Source organism: Mustela nivalis (assembly GCF_964662115.1).
Source record: "Mustela nivalis genome assembly, chromosome: 14".
Lineage (NCBI taxonomy): Eukaryota > Metazoa > Chordata > Mammalia > Carnivora > Mustelidae > Mustela > Mustela nivalis.
The window spans coordinates 5,722,297-5,740,224 of NC_139033.1; the positions used below are offsets into that span (position 1 = coordinate 5,722,297).

At 41.6% G+C, this 17,928-nt stretch overlaps 1 protein-coding gene across 9 annotated transcripts in view; it reads right to left on the minus strand.

The window, feature by feature from the left end:
* SUDS3 (SDS3 homolog, SIN3A corepressor complex component) overlaps positions 1 to 17,928 on the minus strand; it is a 215,599-nt gene that overhangs the window by 132,536 nt on the left and 65,135 nt on the right. The window contains exon 13 of one of the 9 annotated variants that reach the window (XR_014302956.1): positions 3,975 to 4,112. The exons of the other annotated variants lie outside the window; for them this stretch is intronic. The gene's annotated coding sequence lies outside the window, so the exon portion shown is untranslated. The remainder of the gene's footprint in view (positions 1 to 3,974; positions 4,113 to 17,928) is intronic. 9 annotated transcript variants of the gene reach the window in all.

A 17,928-nucleotide genomic window follows, 5' to 3' on the forward strand; every position in this document is an offset into this window, starting at 1 on the left:
AATGTTTATATACAAGTCTCTGAAGTTCAACCTGAGTACTACCAATAGGAGACAATAAACCATCCAGAAGACTGTGGGAGGGACAGGGGACAGAAAGAAGTATTTCTTTTTATTATACAGAGAAAAAGTGCTACCTGGCATCAAGTAAAGTCGTTTAAGAAGGTTACTAGGGAAATTCTTACCTGTGGATGGACCTTACTCTAAGAGAGAAGCCAATTTAAAAAATAAATAAATAAAAATAAAAATAAGAACTCGGCTGAACAGAGAAATGAGAGGGTGGTTATTTGAATGACATTCTTCCCTTTTACAAAATGGCTCACCGTGGAGACCCTTTAAACCGAGAGCTCCCCTACTGAGTAAGTGCCTAGTACCATCATTAACTACTTGACAGAGAACCTGGGGGCAGCTAGGGGAGGAAGGAGGAGGTGGAGAGGAATTTTAAAGCCAAGCCCCGGCCCATTTAAGACCAATTTGAAACGAAGATTTCAGAAAGTCTGAAAGTGTAATTTAAGTGAATGCGCTAAGTAGGCTTCTGTGAATAACTCCTCCACTTAGACAATGTTCCTCCAGAACACTCTACTCTGCAGCCATTAAAAAGTGTGTTTTAGCAGAATATTTAATGACATTGGACACATCTCAAAAGCAGGTGGCAAATCAGCATGTACAGCATGATTCCAATTTCAGATTTAAAAAAGAAATTCTATACATGGGTAAAAAAAAAAAAAAGACTAGGAGTCTACATTAAAATGTTAACAGTGGTTATATTTAGAGGATGGGTTAGATGGATGATATATATATTTTTTCCTCTTTGTTCTTGCCTGTGTTTACCCAAGTTTCTGATAATTTTATAAGCAGGGAAGGACAATTAAAGGGTTTGGTGGTGTTGTTTTTTTTTTAAGATTTCATTTATTTATGTGAGAGGGAGAGAGAGAGAGAATGAGAGGAGAGAGGTCGGCAGGAGAAGCAGACTCCTTGCTGAGCAGGGAGGCCGATGTGAGACTCAATCCTGGGGACTCCAGGATCATGACCTGAGCTGAAGGCAGTTGCTTAAGCAACTGAGCCACCCAGGTGCCCTAAAGGGTGTCTTTTAAAATAAGAATCCTCTGAGGGTCTACTGCATATCGTTACCAATTACTTGTTGACTGAAAACATAAAATAGGAAATCTCTTTCTAGAAGGGACAAAACTCTTATATATGATGATAAAATGATAACTAACATCTGTAACCAATGATTATGTGTCAGGCCCTATGCTTACCACCTTATATAATCATGTCTTTGACAATGACTCTTAACAATCACCTATGAGACGGGTATTTTTATTCACAGCCCCCACCCCAGCTTTCCAAATAAAGAAACTGGGGCTCAGAGCAATGACATAACCTGTTCAAGGTCACTAACTGGCAGGTGGCAGAGAATCCAGGTCTCCTGATTTCTAATTCAGGGCTCTTTCTCCTCCATAGCATTGGGTTTCTACAGATGCCCTAGTTTATGGGCTGAAAATATCGCATAATTACCCCATAAATAAGCCATCGAACTTATTTATTCCTTGCATTTAACTTATTATTTAGCATTTAAAGGACACATTACATTGAGCAAGAACCATCAATCTTTCACATAATGCTCTGGTTAATAACTTGGTAATTATAATCCATAGTCACAAACCCGAACATGCTTGTCGTTTCCATGGTGCCAGGTTCCCTTTCAAAGAAAAGAACTCGTCAATTATCTCTGACCTGCTCGCTCTATGAATTTACACCCTTCGAAAGCACCAGCACTTACCCTGGTGGTTGGAGTGTTTAAGAGTAACTCCAGAGCTCCTGACCCTAAGGATTTGAAAGCCGTGTATCTACGTGTATCTATGATCCCCTTTAACGTGGTATGAGGGTATCATTTACACATTCTTCTATGCTAACAGAACTCCTATTTATAAAGCATTCCTGAGCTAACTGCTTTGCTTACAGGAAGAATACCAGAATGCACTGCTTACCAATCTAATCAGAGCCAACACCTCTTTGTATCAGTCAGTTTCTGCTGTGTAATGTGCAATTTCAAATCCCCATGGGTTACAAGGAAAAAATAAACTTATTATTTAACTTATGGGTCTGTGGTCAGTGATGGTTCTGCTGAGCTCATGTGGGATTCCATGAGCCAGCTCCAGGCTTTAGGTTGGGTTCAGACCTGTTCTAAGGGTCTCCCCATTCTCTACGGAGCAGTGGTCATCTGAAGTATGATTTTTCTCATAGCAAAAAGCAGGAGAACAAGAGAGCTAGGGAAAACACATGATGTCTTTGAGGACCAGGCTTAAGATTGACACATTTGCATCTCTGTCCACATTTCATTGGCCAAAGCAAGTCTCGTGGCTAAGTCCCCAACTAATGAGGCACAGAAATCTCCATCCACTCTAGTGGGAGGTACTGTGAGGTCACATGGCAAAAGGTACTGATGTGTAATGCCGTTTAGAAAGAGAATGAAGAATTGGGAGCAATGATCCATTCTACCCACATTTTGTAACAAATATATTGCAATGTGCCCTTTACTATCCTGAAATGAAATTCAAAAAATAATACAACCTATACATGTATAATTTTCAAAAGTCAATTTCACATGTGAATTCTGGAAGACACCGTTAAGGTAGTCTGATGTTGGCACACAAACCCAGAATCATGCATGCATAATAGCTACAAATGCAAGCTTCCTCAGGGGTATGGTGTGGGCCCCCCAAATAATCTAAACAATGTTGCCATTGTTACGATTTTTCTGAAACGGTATACAACTATGAATAAAGTTTTTAGCAAGATAAACTACAATCATCCTTTGTTGCATACTGTAAACTGCATTCCTAGGAAAATCAGAGTATGCTAAAACCACGGACAAGGGGATGCCCGGCTGGCTCAGTCAGTGGAACATGTGACTCTTCATCTCAGGATCATGAGTTTGAGCCCTATGTGTGGCACAGAGGTTACTTAAAATTTTTACAAAATGCAAAATATATTCTATGTTTGTATATAAAACAAACTCAGATGATAATATATGAACTTTTCACCTACGTGAAGGTCTGGCAGGACAAAGGACAAGTCCTCCACATTGGTGAATGTCTAGCTCACTTGGTCCCCTAAAGCAAATCATGCCCTCATGATTTTGTAACTCCCCATCAGTGTAACTACCAAAATTGTGCCCACAAACTTCTGGAGAGAGTCCTAGAGGGCAGTATTGGCCCTGTGAGAACCATTGGTGTTGTATTAAAGTGGAATCTTTGATGTTCTACAGACTTTGAATACAGGCTCTGCTTCCTGCTTATTAGCTGTTGTGACTTTGGACAAGTTACTGGACTGCTCTGGGCCAGCCCTATTCATAATGTTGCTTTAAGGATTAAATGAGAGTACACAAATAGCCAACCATTTAACACAATACTTAACACATATTAAGTGCTCCATAAAAAGTCCGAGCCTAATGTTACGCTATTCATTTAATGGCAAGATTTCATTTCTCCCATTTCACAGATGAAGAGATTATGGCTTAAATGAGATGCTTTTCCTCCTCCTCTCCCTGCTGTCTTCTATTCTGAAGATGGGCACTAATTGATGTTCTGCTGAGGGTCGGTTTCAGAAGAAAGGTAAGTCTGGAAAGACTGTGGGATTGACAAGTAAGTGAGGGGATCTGGTTTCACATTCCAGGCTGAAATATGTAGTAGCTTTACTCTGAAGAGAGCACTGGATTTCATGTCCCCACTGGCATCAGTATTTGGCATGCTCAAGAGTGGTGGCAGTGTAGACCCACCCAACAGTGGTCCAAAGGAAGATATGGCCTTCAGTGGTAATGCCAGCAGAGATTTTAGAGAGGCAGTATGGCAGACAGACTTGAGATCTAGAGGTCAGAGCTCTGTCACTTACCATTCATGCATCCATCTAACTCTGGGTAAACCCCACCTCTCCCACGCCTCAGTTTCATCATCTACAAAAGGAGGAATACATACCTTACAGGGTTGTTGTGGAGACCAACAAGTATGGGAAATACTTAGAACATGCTGGCATATAAGAAGCTCTATATAATTGTGCACCGCTGCCCAACTGATATCCACCCATTGGTAAAGTGCCGTCACATACAGCCTGACCTGGTGGGTGATAAAAAGTGGCAAAAAAGAATGGATGAATGGTACACAATGGAATACTATGCAGCCATCAAAAGAAATGAAATCTTGCCATTTGTGACGACGTGGATGGAACTAGAGGGTATCAAGCTTAGCAAAATAAGTCAATCAGAGAAAGACAACTATCATATGACCTCCCTGAGATGAGGAAGTGGAGATGCAACATGGGGGGTTAAGGGGGGTAGGAGAAGAATAAATGAAACAAGATGGGATTGGGAAGGAGACAAACCCTAAGTGACTCTTGATCTCACAAAACAAACAGAGGGTTGCTGGGGGGAGGAGGGTTGGGAGAAGGGGGTAGGGTTATGGACATTGGGGAGGGTATGTGCTATGGTGAGTGCTGTGAAGTGTGTAAATCTGGCAATTCACAGACCTATACACCTGGGGATAAAAATATATTATAGGTTTGTAAAATTTTTTTTTTAAATCATAAAAAAAGATACATTTAACCATAAAAAAAAAAAAGAATGGATGAATGGATGGACAATGGTTGGGAAGAACTTTCAACTTCAGAAACATGTCATTTCCAGCTTCCAACTGGGGCCTCTGGAAAGCTGCAGTGGAGTATTTGCTCTTATTGGCATGCTTTTAACGCCATACTGCACAGTCTTTCAAAACCACAGAATAAAACAAAACAAAACTGAGGTGTGTCAAGGTGTGCTCACAGCAGCTAACAGTGCAAATGAACTAAAACCATGGGCATCACTCTTATCCACACTTGCTCTAACAAGTAAAGCAGTTTTTATCCATTGTTGCCCACATTTACAGAGGAGAATGAAAGATGAGGCACTGATGAGAAAAAGAATGGAACAGCAGGAGAAAGGAAAGCAGATGGAAACAGAGTACATACAGTGTCTAGTCGAGTACCTGATGCACAATAGGCCCTCAGTTGTGATTTGTTGAATGAGTGGATAGGTGGGTTGATGGATGAGTAGATGGATGGATAGATGGATGGGGAGGTGGGTGGATTGATGCAAGGATGGATGGATGGATGGATGGATGGATGGATGGATGGATGGGTGGATGGATGAACAGAGGGGTGAATGTCTAATTTTTTCTGCCCCAACTTCAAACTTCAAATCAAGACCAAATATTTCCATAAATAAAGTGATCATCTCTGTTCATTTTTCAAAGCCAATAGCTTCCTTAGGAGGGGACATGAAAACACATGTTATCCCATGTTAGGCAAGTCATAAATATCTCATATTCTGGTGAAAGCTCTGCCACGTACTACCTATGTGACCTGGAATAACTCATTTTGATTCTCTGAGCCTTATTTTTCTCAGAGGTGGTCTCAAAGAATCCACACAGAGTAGATATCATATAATATCATGAATGATTTATGTGCATAAGTGTATACTCAAATTTATAGTTTATACCCAACACCCAATTTGTTAGCTTTATTCATTTCAAACCTCTTATCACTATTATTACACAGCATGTTAATGTATATTGGTAACTCTTTACTTCCACATAATACTCAAGGGTTCATGAAACACTATAATACCACAGCTACAATTCATTTAACACTACATAATTTCTCCTAGGTCTGCACAACTCCGTGAGTAGATATTCCTAATCCTGTATCAGTCATATATTCTCCCAATAATGCTGCATAACATACAACCACATAAACCTCCGGGGCATATAGTAATAAACATTTATACAGGGTTCAGCTAACCTGGACTGGGTTCATCTGATCTTGCTGCCTTGCTCACATGTCTTTGGTTAATAGCCAGTTATCTAAGTGCTCTGCTGATCTTGGCTGGACTCAATCTCATGTCTGGAATTTGGCTGGCTGTTGGCTGATCTAAGACGGCCTCAGTTGAAATGCATGGGTTAATGCGGCCCCACAACACAGAAGACTCGCCAGAGAATTTTCCCATGGCAATTGCAGAAAAACAGAGTGAAAGTAGAAATGCATACTTTTTCAGACCTCTGCTTGTATTACATCTAATACCTCACTGGCCAAACTAAGACATGTGGGTAGCACAGATTCAAAGGACAGGTAAAGGGACTCTACCTCTTTTATGAGAGAAACTTGAAGGCTGTGGGTACAGGAGGGGTATTATGAGTTGAACTGTCTCCCCAAGATTCATATGTTGAACTCCTAACCCCCAGTATCCTAGAAGGTGACACTATCTGGAGATAGCATCTTTATAAAGGTAATCAAGTTAAACTGAGGTCACTAGAGTGGGTCCTAATCCATTGTGACAAGTGTCCTTATAAGAAGGGAAACACAGAAACCCAGAGGGAAGGCAATGTGAAGACAAAAAGGAAAAAAATGGCCATCTACAAGCCAAGGAGAGAAGCATGGAACAGATTCCCTCCCTCAACCCACCCCTCCCTGCCACCAACCAATCCTCAGGAAGAACCAATACTACTGACACCTTGATCTTGGACTTGTAGCCTCCAGAACTGTAAGACAGTAAACTTCTGCTGTTCAAGCTGCTCAATGTATGGCACTTTGTTAAGGCCACCCTAGGAACCTAATAGAAGGGGTGAAGAATTAAGTAAGGCATTAATGAAACCGGTCCTTAGTACCCTATTTTTCAGGAGAGGAAACAGGCTCTCAGAGTTCAATTAATGTATCATCCAAGGGGCATCAGAGTTGTCAGTAGAACTCAGGTCTTCCTTATCTGATTTCTTTATGCCTCTAAGACATTTCTGTTCACAGTCTTCTGTCTTTTCCTAGGTGGCTTCCAACAGGGAGGCACTGGCATGTGCAGGACACTGTTCATGCCCAACTAGGCAATTCTGCGCATGTTGCTTCAAAGCTTCTGTTTTACAATCCTTAATGATCTAGTAATTGTGTTTATGGCTTTCCAATGAAGTGTGCAGAGCTCTGATAGCCATCACTGGTTTCTTGAGGGCCTTTATTTGATCTGAGACTGTGCAGAGCTTCTGATAGATTAAAAAAGGTGTGTGAGGCAAAGAGAAAATTCGGGTCAAATCTTTTACAGAATGGTTTTCAGCTAGCCACTCTATGCACTTGAGCCACCAACCACCTTGGCATTGAACATACTTGGTTATTTGGGATAACTCTGAAGCCACTGGAATGATTTCTTGCATAGAGTGAAATGAATGGAAAAGAATTAGGCCATTAACCCGTGTATTAGTCAGGGTTCTCCAGACAGAAAGAACCAATAGGAGATTGATCTCTTCAACATAAAGAGATTTGTTGTAAGGTATTGGGTCATGTAACTATCAAGGTTAAGAAGTCCCACAACCTGGCTTCCGTAAAGAAGACCCAGGAAAGTCAGCCACATAGTTCGAGAAGAGCCAAAGAGTTAATGGTGTGGATTCCAGTAGACCTGACACCAGGAGGGCCAAGGGCAGAAGCAGATCAGTTGGACGGAGTTCATTCAAACTTCTTCTACCTTTTTATTCTATTTCGGTCCTCAACAAATTAGGGCCATCTGCTTTACTGAATTTGCCAATTCATATGCTAATGTCTTCCAGAAATACCCTCATGGACATAACCAGAGATAATATTTCAACAGCTATCTGGGTGTCCTGTGGCCCAGTCAGGTTGACACATAAAATAAACCATTACACAAAATTTTTTTTACATTACACAAAATTTTCTTGAGTGCCTACTATTTGCCAAGCACTGTTAAAGGCTGTGGGATACAGAGATGAGTGAGATACAATCTACACACACAAGCAGCTCACTGTCTCATATCCCCTCAATATTCGCTCTTCAAATACTAGTGTTGAGCACCTACCAGGCATTGTCGCTCTCTGACCCACAGACGTTACTGAGAGGAACAAGACAGATATGATCTCTACTCTTGGTCGTGTTTACAGGTGAGCTGGTGACACCGTTACTGAATAATCTGTGGCATAATTAAGCAAGGACACTTGTAGGAATGCTGCAAAGGAGTAGCACACGTTGCTAATGACAGCGTGACAGGAAGAACTGATCTATTTATTTTCTGCTTAGAATTCTCATAGTTCTGCCTCTGGCATATCTCTAGTTGTTACTTTTGTTCAGAGTCCTAACCTGGGTTACTAACGATTTGGGTGGATCCACAGTGATCTGTGACCTTTGACACCCTGACCTTAACTTGACCAAACCGGAACTCATTAACCTCTCCTAAAAACCTGGTTATCTGGCAATTTAGAAGAATTTATCAAAATTTTAAATGTGCTCAATCTTTGACCCAGCAATTCTATGAAAAATTTATAGCATAAATCCATTGGCACAAAAATTCAAAGATATACAAAGACCACTGCTTTGTTGGTAATAAAAAACATACAAATAGAAAACTGGAAACAACCCAAATTTCCATTAATAGTCAGATGGCTAAATGAATCTTAATATAGCCAGGCAATGGAATATTATGTATTATGAATATTATGTAGTCATTAAAAATAATGTTGTAAATGTATATGAATCGGTTTGGAAAGAAGCACATAATATATTGTGAGAAAAATGTAGAATAATATAATCCAGGATTAATACACACATACACACATTTATAAAAACATGTTTTTAGACCATAACTTAGAGTGGTTTATATCTAGTGGTTAAGATTAGAGAATTTTACTACATCTACCATGTTCAAAGTCACATTGTACTCTTTTTCCATTTAAGAACTTATTTTTAAGTAATCTCTATGCCCAGCATGGGACTTGAACTCACGACCCCAAGATCAAGAATCACACCCTCTACCAACTGAGCCAACCAGACACCCAGTATTGCTTTTACTTTAAAAAATACACTTTGGGGGTATTTTTTAAATACCCCCCAAATTTTAAATGTGCTCAAAAGTAGTCAAAGGGCTACATTCCTTTTCCAGTTTCACCAACTACCAAATCCTATCTAGGATCTTACTGTCATTTTTACCTCCTCCCTCTCTTGGCCATAAACCCAGCTGTATGCTGAGTCAAAACTTTCTACCTCTGACCCACTTCTCAAATCTTCACCATGTCCTGCCCTCTGGCCAAGGTCAGTCTCACATGGCAAGACTCCCTGACTCTACTTCCTCACTGCCCCAATGTATGCTCAGCACTGTCACAGGGGACTCTTTCTAACCTACCTGACCATAATCTTCGTTCCTTTGCCCCCAACCTTTGGCTCTACCAGACTAAGAGAATAAGCCTCAAACTTTTACCATGGACTTCAGTTCACTTTAGGTCCACTTTGCCATTTCAGCCTTAAGTCAAGCATCCAAGGCATCCATGCCAGTCCCCCATCCCAGTCGCAGCAGCATTAATGGACCTCCTGAATTTGAACCTGCATATTCATACCTTAAAATCTCAACTCACATTGTTCTCTCTTTCCCCAGGCCCTTCTTTTAACTTGCATCTTTTAAAATACAAGGGCCTTGGCTTATGTTTGATACTGAACATGGTTTTTTTTTTTTTTTGCTTTTACTGAGAAATAGCCTACTATGTTGGAAAATGCATAGATTTTTGAGCCAGAGTATCTGGGATGGCATTTTCGTTGCCATTTACTAGCTCTGTGACATTTACTTCACTGTACTGTACCATGGTTTCCTCATCTGTAAAACAGGGATGAGAATAAGAAAAGCAGCCTCATAAGCCAACATTTGCAAAGCAGAGAAGTACTGAACACAATAAACACTTGAAAATGTTCATTATCATTACCAGACTCTAAAATGGTATTATCTTCTGTTGCTGTTGAGCATGTTGGATTTTTGCTCCTAAATTCATGTTCCCCTCCCAAAGATACAGAGCCTTTTGAATTCCTGTGGCTGCTTTTAGAGCTTTTTGGCCTTAGTCTCTGTACATCATAATTAAGAGCCCGAGCTCTGAGGCCAAGCTTTCTTGACTCTTGTCTTGGGTAAGTTAACTGAGTTAAGCCTCAGTCTCTCCATCTATAAAATGAATTAATAATAATTCCTGCCTTATAAGGTTGGTTTGGAAGATTAAATGTGTAAATGTCTTAAAGTGCTTAACATGAGACTAGCACATAGTCAACACTTAATAAATATTAGCTAGTATTACTATCAGGGAGACAGAAATGGGGGAGGGGGAGAATATATTCAAGACAGTTTAAATAAGGCGGAATTTATTTTAAGGACCCAGACAGAAAAAAATACTACTACTATGGACATTACTGACATTTGGGGGGGGGGCTAGACCATTCTTTGCTGGGGGCTGTTCTGGGCATTACAGAATATTTAAGCAGCATCCCTCTGGCCTCTACCTACTAAGTATGGACAGTATTCCCCTCATCCAGTTGGGACTATCAAAAATGTCTCCAGACACTGACTAATATCCTTTGCAGAGGTGGGGTACTGGGTATAAATATCACTTCTATGGTGCCTGGGTGGCTCAATGGGTTAAGCCTCTGCCTTCGGATGAGGTCATGATCTCAGGGTCCTGGGATAGAGCCCCACATCGGGCTGTCTGCTCAGCAGTGAGCCTGCTTCCCCCTCTCTCTCTGCCTGCCTCTCTGCCTACTTGTGATCTCTGTCTGTCAAATAAGTAAATAAAATCTTTTTTTAAAAAATCACCTCCTCAAGTTGGTCCGAAGGTTGTGGGTTATTGTTAAGCTGTTTAACATAAAAAAATCACCTCCTATTGAGAACCACTGGGCTACCCTCACACGACCCAGAAAGTACTCACTCCTCTTGGCTTCTTTCTACTTCTTAAATTGCTCTGCAAATCAGCTTCCTCTGTTAGGTTTCACCGTTCTGCTTCCTCATAACCTACGTCTACCTGGGCATTAGCTTGCCATGACACCAATCCGGGCTCTCACCCACGCCCACACCCTTTAAGAGCTCCAGCGCCCAACACCGCTGATTTCTAGTTCTCTTTATGCAAATTCTCAAGAAACAAAGACTCCGATTGGCTGAACTACAGTCAAGTGACCACCTCTAGTCCAATCAGCTGTGACCAGGAGAGAAGAGGCACTTGGGATAATGAGCACCAGGGCCACAGGTTCTTCGCCTTCAGCGGTCCCCTGGCATGTCTCCAAAGAAGTAGCTGTGGTCGGGTCAGGTGTGGCCTGTCCCTGTAGCATGTCTTCTCCCTTTTCCTCAGACGGTCCTCAAACGTGTCTCCCATTGCCGAGGAGTCTGCAGGCACTCATTTCCATCAAGTTTCTCCCTCTGATCAGTCAGAGGCATTTCAGCATGACTTTCAAGGGATGCACAGGCTTCAGACGGGGTCCCAGGGAATGTCCAGACATGCATTTTGCACCTTCGGAGGCTTCTGGATCCTTTGGCTCCCTTTGGATCTTGAGGATTGATTCGGATCCTTAAGATTGCAAGATTGGTGAGCTGTCCCCATGTGTACTGAAGGGGATCAGAATATGCCAGCCCACAATAGCCACTTTCGCATGAGGCTTGTCTGGAGGTAAAGGTAATTAAGAAGCAGCCAACACAAGGAGCTCTCTGTTCTCCCTCCTCTACTTAAGAGTAGGACCTTTCCCTTTGTGAGGGTCATCCCCTCCCTTCTGGACCAGGAGAGAAAACAACCACTGGAGACAGAACCTGAGCACCGAAATAAGCCTTCAGGACAAACTTTACTGAAGTAACTCCTATCTTCCGTTAGTTTCTCCCATATATTTACCTTTCCACAATCTGCTACACCTAAAAGCCCAAACCCCTTCTCTTTTGCCTTGTCACTTCTCCACAAATGTACTTTCTTTTGTTTAGATGGTATAGAAGACCCTGGGTCTAATCACTGCTTTGGGTCTTCATTTCTTTTCTAAGAAGGCCTCAGGCCTCCGTACAGGTAAAAATAAACAAATAAATATTAATATTACTACCAAATAAAATGTGTATACCTCCTCTCCTGTTAATCTGTTTTTGGGTGGGGTTTTTTTTTTGTTTTTTTTTTGGTCTATTTGCAGGGCCCCGCTTCAGAAAGTCTACCCACGTTATTATAAGCACACTAGACCAACTGTTTTCTTAGCTTTTGTTGGGACAAAGATCCTTTGCAAGACAAGACACAACATCTTTAAGCTGCATAAAATTTCAGGGTGGCTCATGGCCCTCATCCCAAGGCCATTTTTTGGCTCCTATAAGACTTCATGCCTATAGGAGAGGAAGATACATGTAAATCAGTTGAAGATCTATTGTATCCAGGGTGTTGGCAACACACATATTTACCTTATCTGAATTCAATTATTAAAAAGAGAGAAAAATTTATCCTGCGGCTCTTAAAACCAATCACACTAGGATTTGGCTCCAGTGCCCCAGAGAAAGGAAGGTTCACAATCAAAATGTAAAGAGAAACAAGATAAGTTAATTCTTGCCTTTTGCCCTTGTAAAGACCCAGGGCAATTTAAGGTAATTTGGGCCACACAAGATTTTTGCCTGAAGCACTAACACCAGAACCCCTACCTTTAACCTCCCATTCAAGATGTAGCCCCACATGCTTTCCATATCTGTGGTTTTCAAACTGCAGGCCTCTACCCACAGGTGGTCATAAAATCGATTTAGTGGGTCATGACCAGCATTTTTTTAAAAAATTGAATAGAACAGAATAGAAAATAGCAGAGCGCAAGTTTCATAGTGTGAGTATTATTTCATAAAAGTTTTGCTTCATGTGTGTGTGTGTGTGTGTGTGTGTGTGTGTGTGTTTCTTACCCTGGTCAAAAACATTTGAAAGTCATTGTTCTATATTCCGTGCTGCCCAATACTGCTAGTCATTAGCACATACGGTTGGTCAAAACAGACATGAGCTGTTAAGTATAAAATGCACAGTGAATTTCAAAGACTAAAGAGGAAAAAAGAATGTAGAATATCTAATAAATAATTGTTACGTTGGTTACATGTTGAAATATAACATTTGCCTTTGGCTACATTATGTTAAATAAAATACTAAAATTAATTTTACATGTTTCTTTTTACTGTCACTATGTGGCTAGTAGAAAAATGCTAATTATATATTTAGTTGTTATTATATACCTTTTGGACAGTGCTGCTCTTTATATTTTAGCAAAATACACATGTACATACACATGACATACTTATAATCTGGCTGATAAAATAGCACCTTTAAAATTTTTTTAAGGTTTTTTTGTTGTTGTTAGAGAGAGAGCAAGGGGTGTGGGGCAGTGGGAGGGCAGAGGAGAGGGAAGAAAGGATCTCTAGCAGACTTCAGGCTGAGTGTGGATCCCATTGTGGAGCTCTGTCTCACAACCGTGAGATCTTCTGAGCTAAAATCAAGAGACAGAGGCTTAACTGACTGAGCAACGCGGGTGTCCCAAAATAGCATCTTTATACGGCATCACCATATTATTACCAAACACCGAGAAAGATTCATTCAATGTCAACATGGCTGCCCCATTACCTAACACGCCAACCTCCAATGCAGAGAGCACCTTTTGACTCAGGCTTAGTGCACCTAGCTGTCTGACATAGCTGAATGTTGGAGGGCCTTAACAGAGGGGACAGATGCCTCAGAAATGGATTATTTATTCTCTTAATTTATTCAGGAAGGATTATGGTCATCCTGCCAATGGTTAGGCACCCCAAAAGACCACACATACTGAATCTAGCAGGAAATGACCCCATATTCACTTCCTGTGTACTCTATAAATCTCTCTGTATCAGCATTAGCGTTCAGCCTCATTCCCCATCTTCCTTCCTCTCCTAACTCAGGGAAGGTCATATTACCTGCCAATCATAATCTTAATATTCTACTAGTCAAAGGCATGTTACAATGACCCTCCAACATGCATGTACAGCAAGCATGTGCACATGCACACACAAACACACACAAACACACTTGCCAGTCTTAATTAGTTCTAGCCTCTCTGGAGCCACTCATTTTTCTCTGGCCGACCCCTTCTACTGCCAGTACTTCTAATCATATTGGTCTTAGGAATTCTTCTCTACCATGAGGTAACTATAATAATAATAATAAGGACAGTAAGTAGCTGTCTCTTATAGCTCACTTATCTTCCAGACATTATGCTAAGCACTTTCTCTCATGTAAACGTAACAATTTTGTTGTGATGCAAATACTTTTCCATTTTAGAAATAAAGAAACTTTGCCCTATGAGGTGATTTAAACCGTAAGATCCATAATGTCTTGCTCACAATAAACCCAATGTGTACAAAAAGTGCATGGCACATATGTTTAAGTGCTCAAATAATGTCTGTTGTGAATAAATAAGTAAATGATGAAGACATACCACTGTCTACTTTTACTTATAGCTGTGTCTATGTGGCACCAATCTTATGAAGTTAAGCTACAAGTGCCTTGAGGACAGAATTTATTTTTGCATTTCCTGGGCTTAGCACAATGCCTGCTACAAAGTGGACACTCAAAGAAATGTCAAATAAACCAATAAAAAAAATAATAAATGATTAAATGTCACAACTTCAGAATATGACCATCCCTCACTAAGAATCATTCAGTGGCTCCCTATTACCCTTGGCTAAAGTTCAAATTATTCTTTATGGTCTTACAAAGACTCCCTCACCACTTGAGCCTCATCTCTTGCCCCTTGGAGCTCCAGCTACATTGAAATTCTTTCAGCTCCTCAACTTCGGAGTTAGGGTTAGGGTTAGAGTCCCTACTTCCCCATTCAGGGCCTTTCACCTGGCCATTCTCACCTGTTCCCAGCCCCAGTGCTTTGCCCTTGACCTAGCCAAGTCCTTCTCACCTCCCAGTGAAGCCTTTCCTGACCCTCATCTAGATTAATCCCCCTTAGGCAGCTCTCACTTCACCCTATACTTCTCTTTTAGTGCTTATCACAAGGACAACTCAATAATTATTTTCACTTTTTTTTTTTTTTTTTTGGTCCAACATTTATTTCCTGTAAAGCCCTAGAAGCTAAGGAGCATGTCTGTTTTATATACCATGATATACCCTGTATCTTGCCTACAGGTGGGAAACCAGTGATCCACACATGTTTTCTGGCCTATCTTCTGAATAGTGTGTGTATGTTACAAACATATATAATTTGTTATATGCTATATTTATAATTGTTATGTATATATAACTTGTTCATTACAAAATTTAAAATATACATACTTCACAAAAAATCTGGGTTTATGGCTTCTCTAGGAGAAAAAAAATCCAAATATTTGGAATACTACATATATAGTTAGGATAGGTGAGCAATGCCACAAAAACAAGGCCAAAATCTCAAACTGTTTTCTCACTTAAACTCCATTTCCATCTAGGGAGGCTGTGGCTCTGCACCCTGCCTCTCCCCAAGCTCCATCTGGAATACTGACAGTCACTGAGGCCGAAGGAAAAGGAGACACAACAAACCAAGCTTATGGCTTTCACCCAGAAGTGACACACGCCTCTTCCACCCCCATTTCATTAGCTAAAACCAGTCAACGGGGAGAGGATATATCATTCCCTTGCAGGAAGAACCACTGCAGGAGGGAAAATGGAATGCCTGGAAAGCAGTATTATAAATCTATCCCAGAGGGATGTCTGGGTGGCTCAGTTGGTTAAACATCTGCCTTTGGCTCAGGTCAGATCCCAGGATCCTGGGCCCGAGCCCCATACAGGGCTCCTTGCTCAGCAGGGAGGCTGCTTCTCCTTCTGTCTGCCACTTCTTCTGCTTGTGTACTCTCTCTCTCTCTCTGACAAATAAGTAAAATCTTAAAAAAAAAAAAAAAATCTATCCCAGAGAAACAATTGGCTGGAGCTGAAAAGCACCTGACTCCTTTAGATGGGACACTGACTCCAATCTGATTCATCTCTCTTCCCTCATAACTCATCACCCACCATGCTCATTCCTTGCTGGAATTTAGGCTCGCTATCACGACAGTGGGGGGTAAAGGAGCAAACAATGAATAAATAAACAAGGCTTCCTATATATTATGGCACAAATGAAAACTTGCTCCTTGAGAAGCGAACTTCTATGCCAGGCCCTGGCGGTTCAGTCACTGCCTGTCTTGGGAGACCTTGCCTGGACTAGCTCCGCCTCCAGTGACTGCTTTGTTGGCTGGCCGGAAGTAGATGACACCTCCATGCAAACTCCCCATGACTGCGGCGCAAATGGAACACTTGTCCCCTAAGTGACGGAGCGGCCATTACTCATGGCAGGCTGGCCAACGTTTATGAAACAGATGGGACTTGGCAGGGTGAGGAGTTAGTGTGTATGGTAGGCAGGAAGCTCTCACAGGTGGAAAAACGTTTTGGGGTGCAGCCTCATTATTATGTTTCTAATGGCCATAGGATCAAACATTAATCTTGAATGCCTTGCTTCCCAGCAGTGACAAGAAAGGATTCTCTTTGCTCTGTTAATGAGCTCACAAGCCTGGTGGGCAGATTTCCCACACTTAATTTCTTGCTTCCTTCACACTGGCAGGTACTGGCAACCCAGGTTTTCTCTAGACTTTTATTTTTTTTAATGTATTTTTAAAGATTTTATTTATTTGAGAGAGAGCATGGGCAGGGGTGGGAGGGAAGACGGGAGGGAGAAGCAGACTCCTGGCTGAGCAGGAAGCCCGACACAGGGCTGGGTCCCAGGACCTCAGGATCACTACTCCAGCCAAAGGCAGACGCTCAACCTTCTGAGCCAACCAGGTGTCCTTACTTCTTTTTTTTTTTTTTTTTTAAAGATTGATTGATTGATTTTCAGAGAGGGCAAGCACGTAAGCAGGGGGAAGTGCAGAGGGAATCTTAAGCAGACTCCCTGCCGAGCACGGGGCCTACAGGGTTCAATCTTACAACCTGCAGGACCATGACCTGAGCAGAAACGAAGAGTTGGATGCTGAACCAACTGAGCCACCCAGGCATCCCACTAGACTTTTATTTATAAGAGGCCTTAAGGGGCGCCTGGGTAGCTCAGTGGATTAAAGCCTCTGCCTTCAGCTCAGGCCACGATCCCAGGGTCCTGGGATCTAGTCCCACATTGGGCTCTCTGCTCAGAGGGGAGCCTGCTTCTCCCTCGCTCTCTCTGCCTGCTTCTCTGCCTACTTGTGACCTCTGTCAAATAAATAAAATCTTAAAAAAATAAAAAAGAGGCCTTAAAATGCCATGATAATGAACCTACAGTACGAATTATTGGTAAAACAATCTCCTGCCCCAGTCCGTATCAGCTCTCTAACCTCTTTTCACCAGGCTACTAGATTTTGAGTTCTCTACACACAAACACCAAGTGTTCCCATTTGCACCCTTGAGTGACATCATTACATTTTTTGCCGTATTCCAAATCATCCCCTTTCTGGTTCTCATCTGCTCACTCTCTCATACTTGTATGTGAGTAAATATATACACATACACATTTATGAATGTATAAACTTTATTATTTCTTCCAATGTCTATTTAGTACCAGGCTAGGCAGTTGGGGTAAAATGCTATGTAAGCAATGGGGGCTAACCTTCTGGAACTCAGAGTCTTGTGGAAAGATAGCAGAAATAATAAGAAATTGTTATAAGTTCTACCGTAAGAAAAGTTCAAAGAGCTACAGGAAGCCGGAGCCTGGACCAAGAAGTTTCACGGACCACTTCCCAGAAGAAAGGATATTTTAACCTAAGACCTAAAGGTTGGCAGTCATTAGTGAGGCCTCTCCAGGCAGAAGAACTGTGAGAAGACCCAGAATCCAAAAAGGGCATGGGATCTTTAGGGAACAAATGGGTTCAGTTGGGCTAGAACATGAGCAGCAGGAGCGGGATAGGAAGCAGGTGGGGAAACTCTAAGAGCAGAAGCTAATGAGGAAAGCGAGAGCCAGACCTTCTAATGCCTGTGTGCCCTGTGGAGCAGCTGGAACTTAATTCCAAGTGAAACAGGAAGCCGATGAAGGGTTTTAAGTAGGAAGGTGATATGATCCAATTTATATTTTCTCCACGGGAATATTCAAAACAGGCTGGAAGTCTTGGTA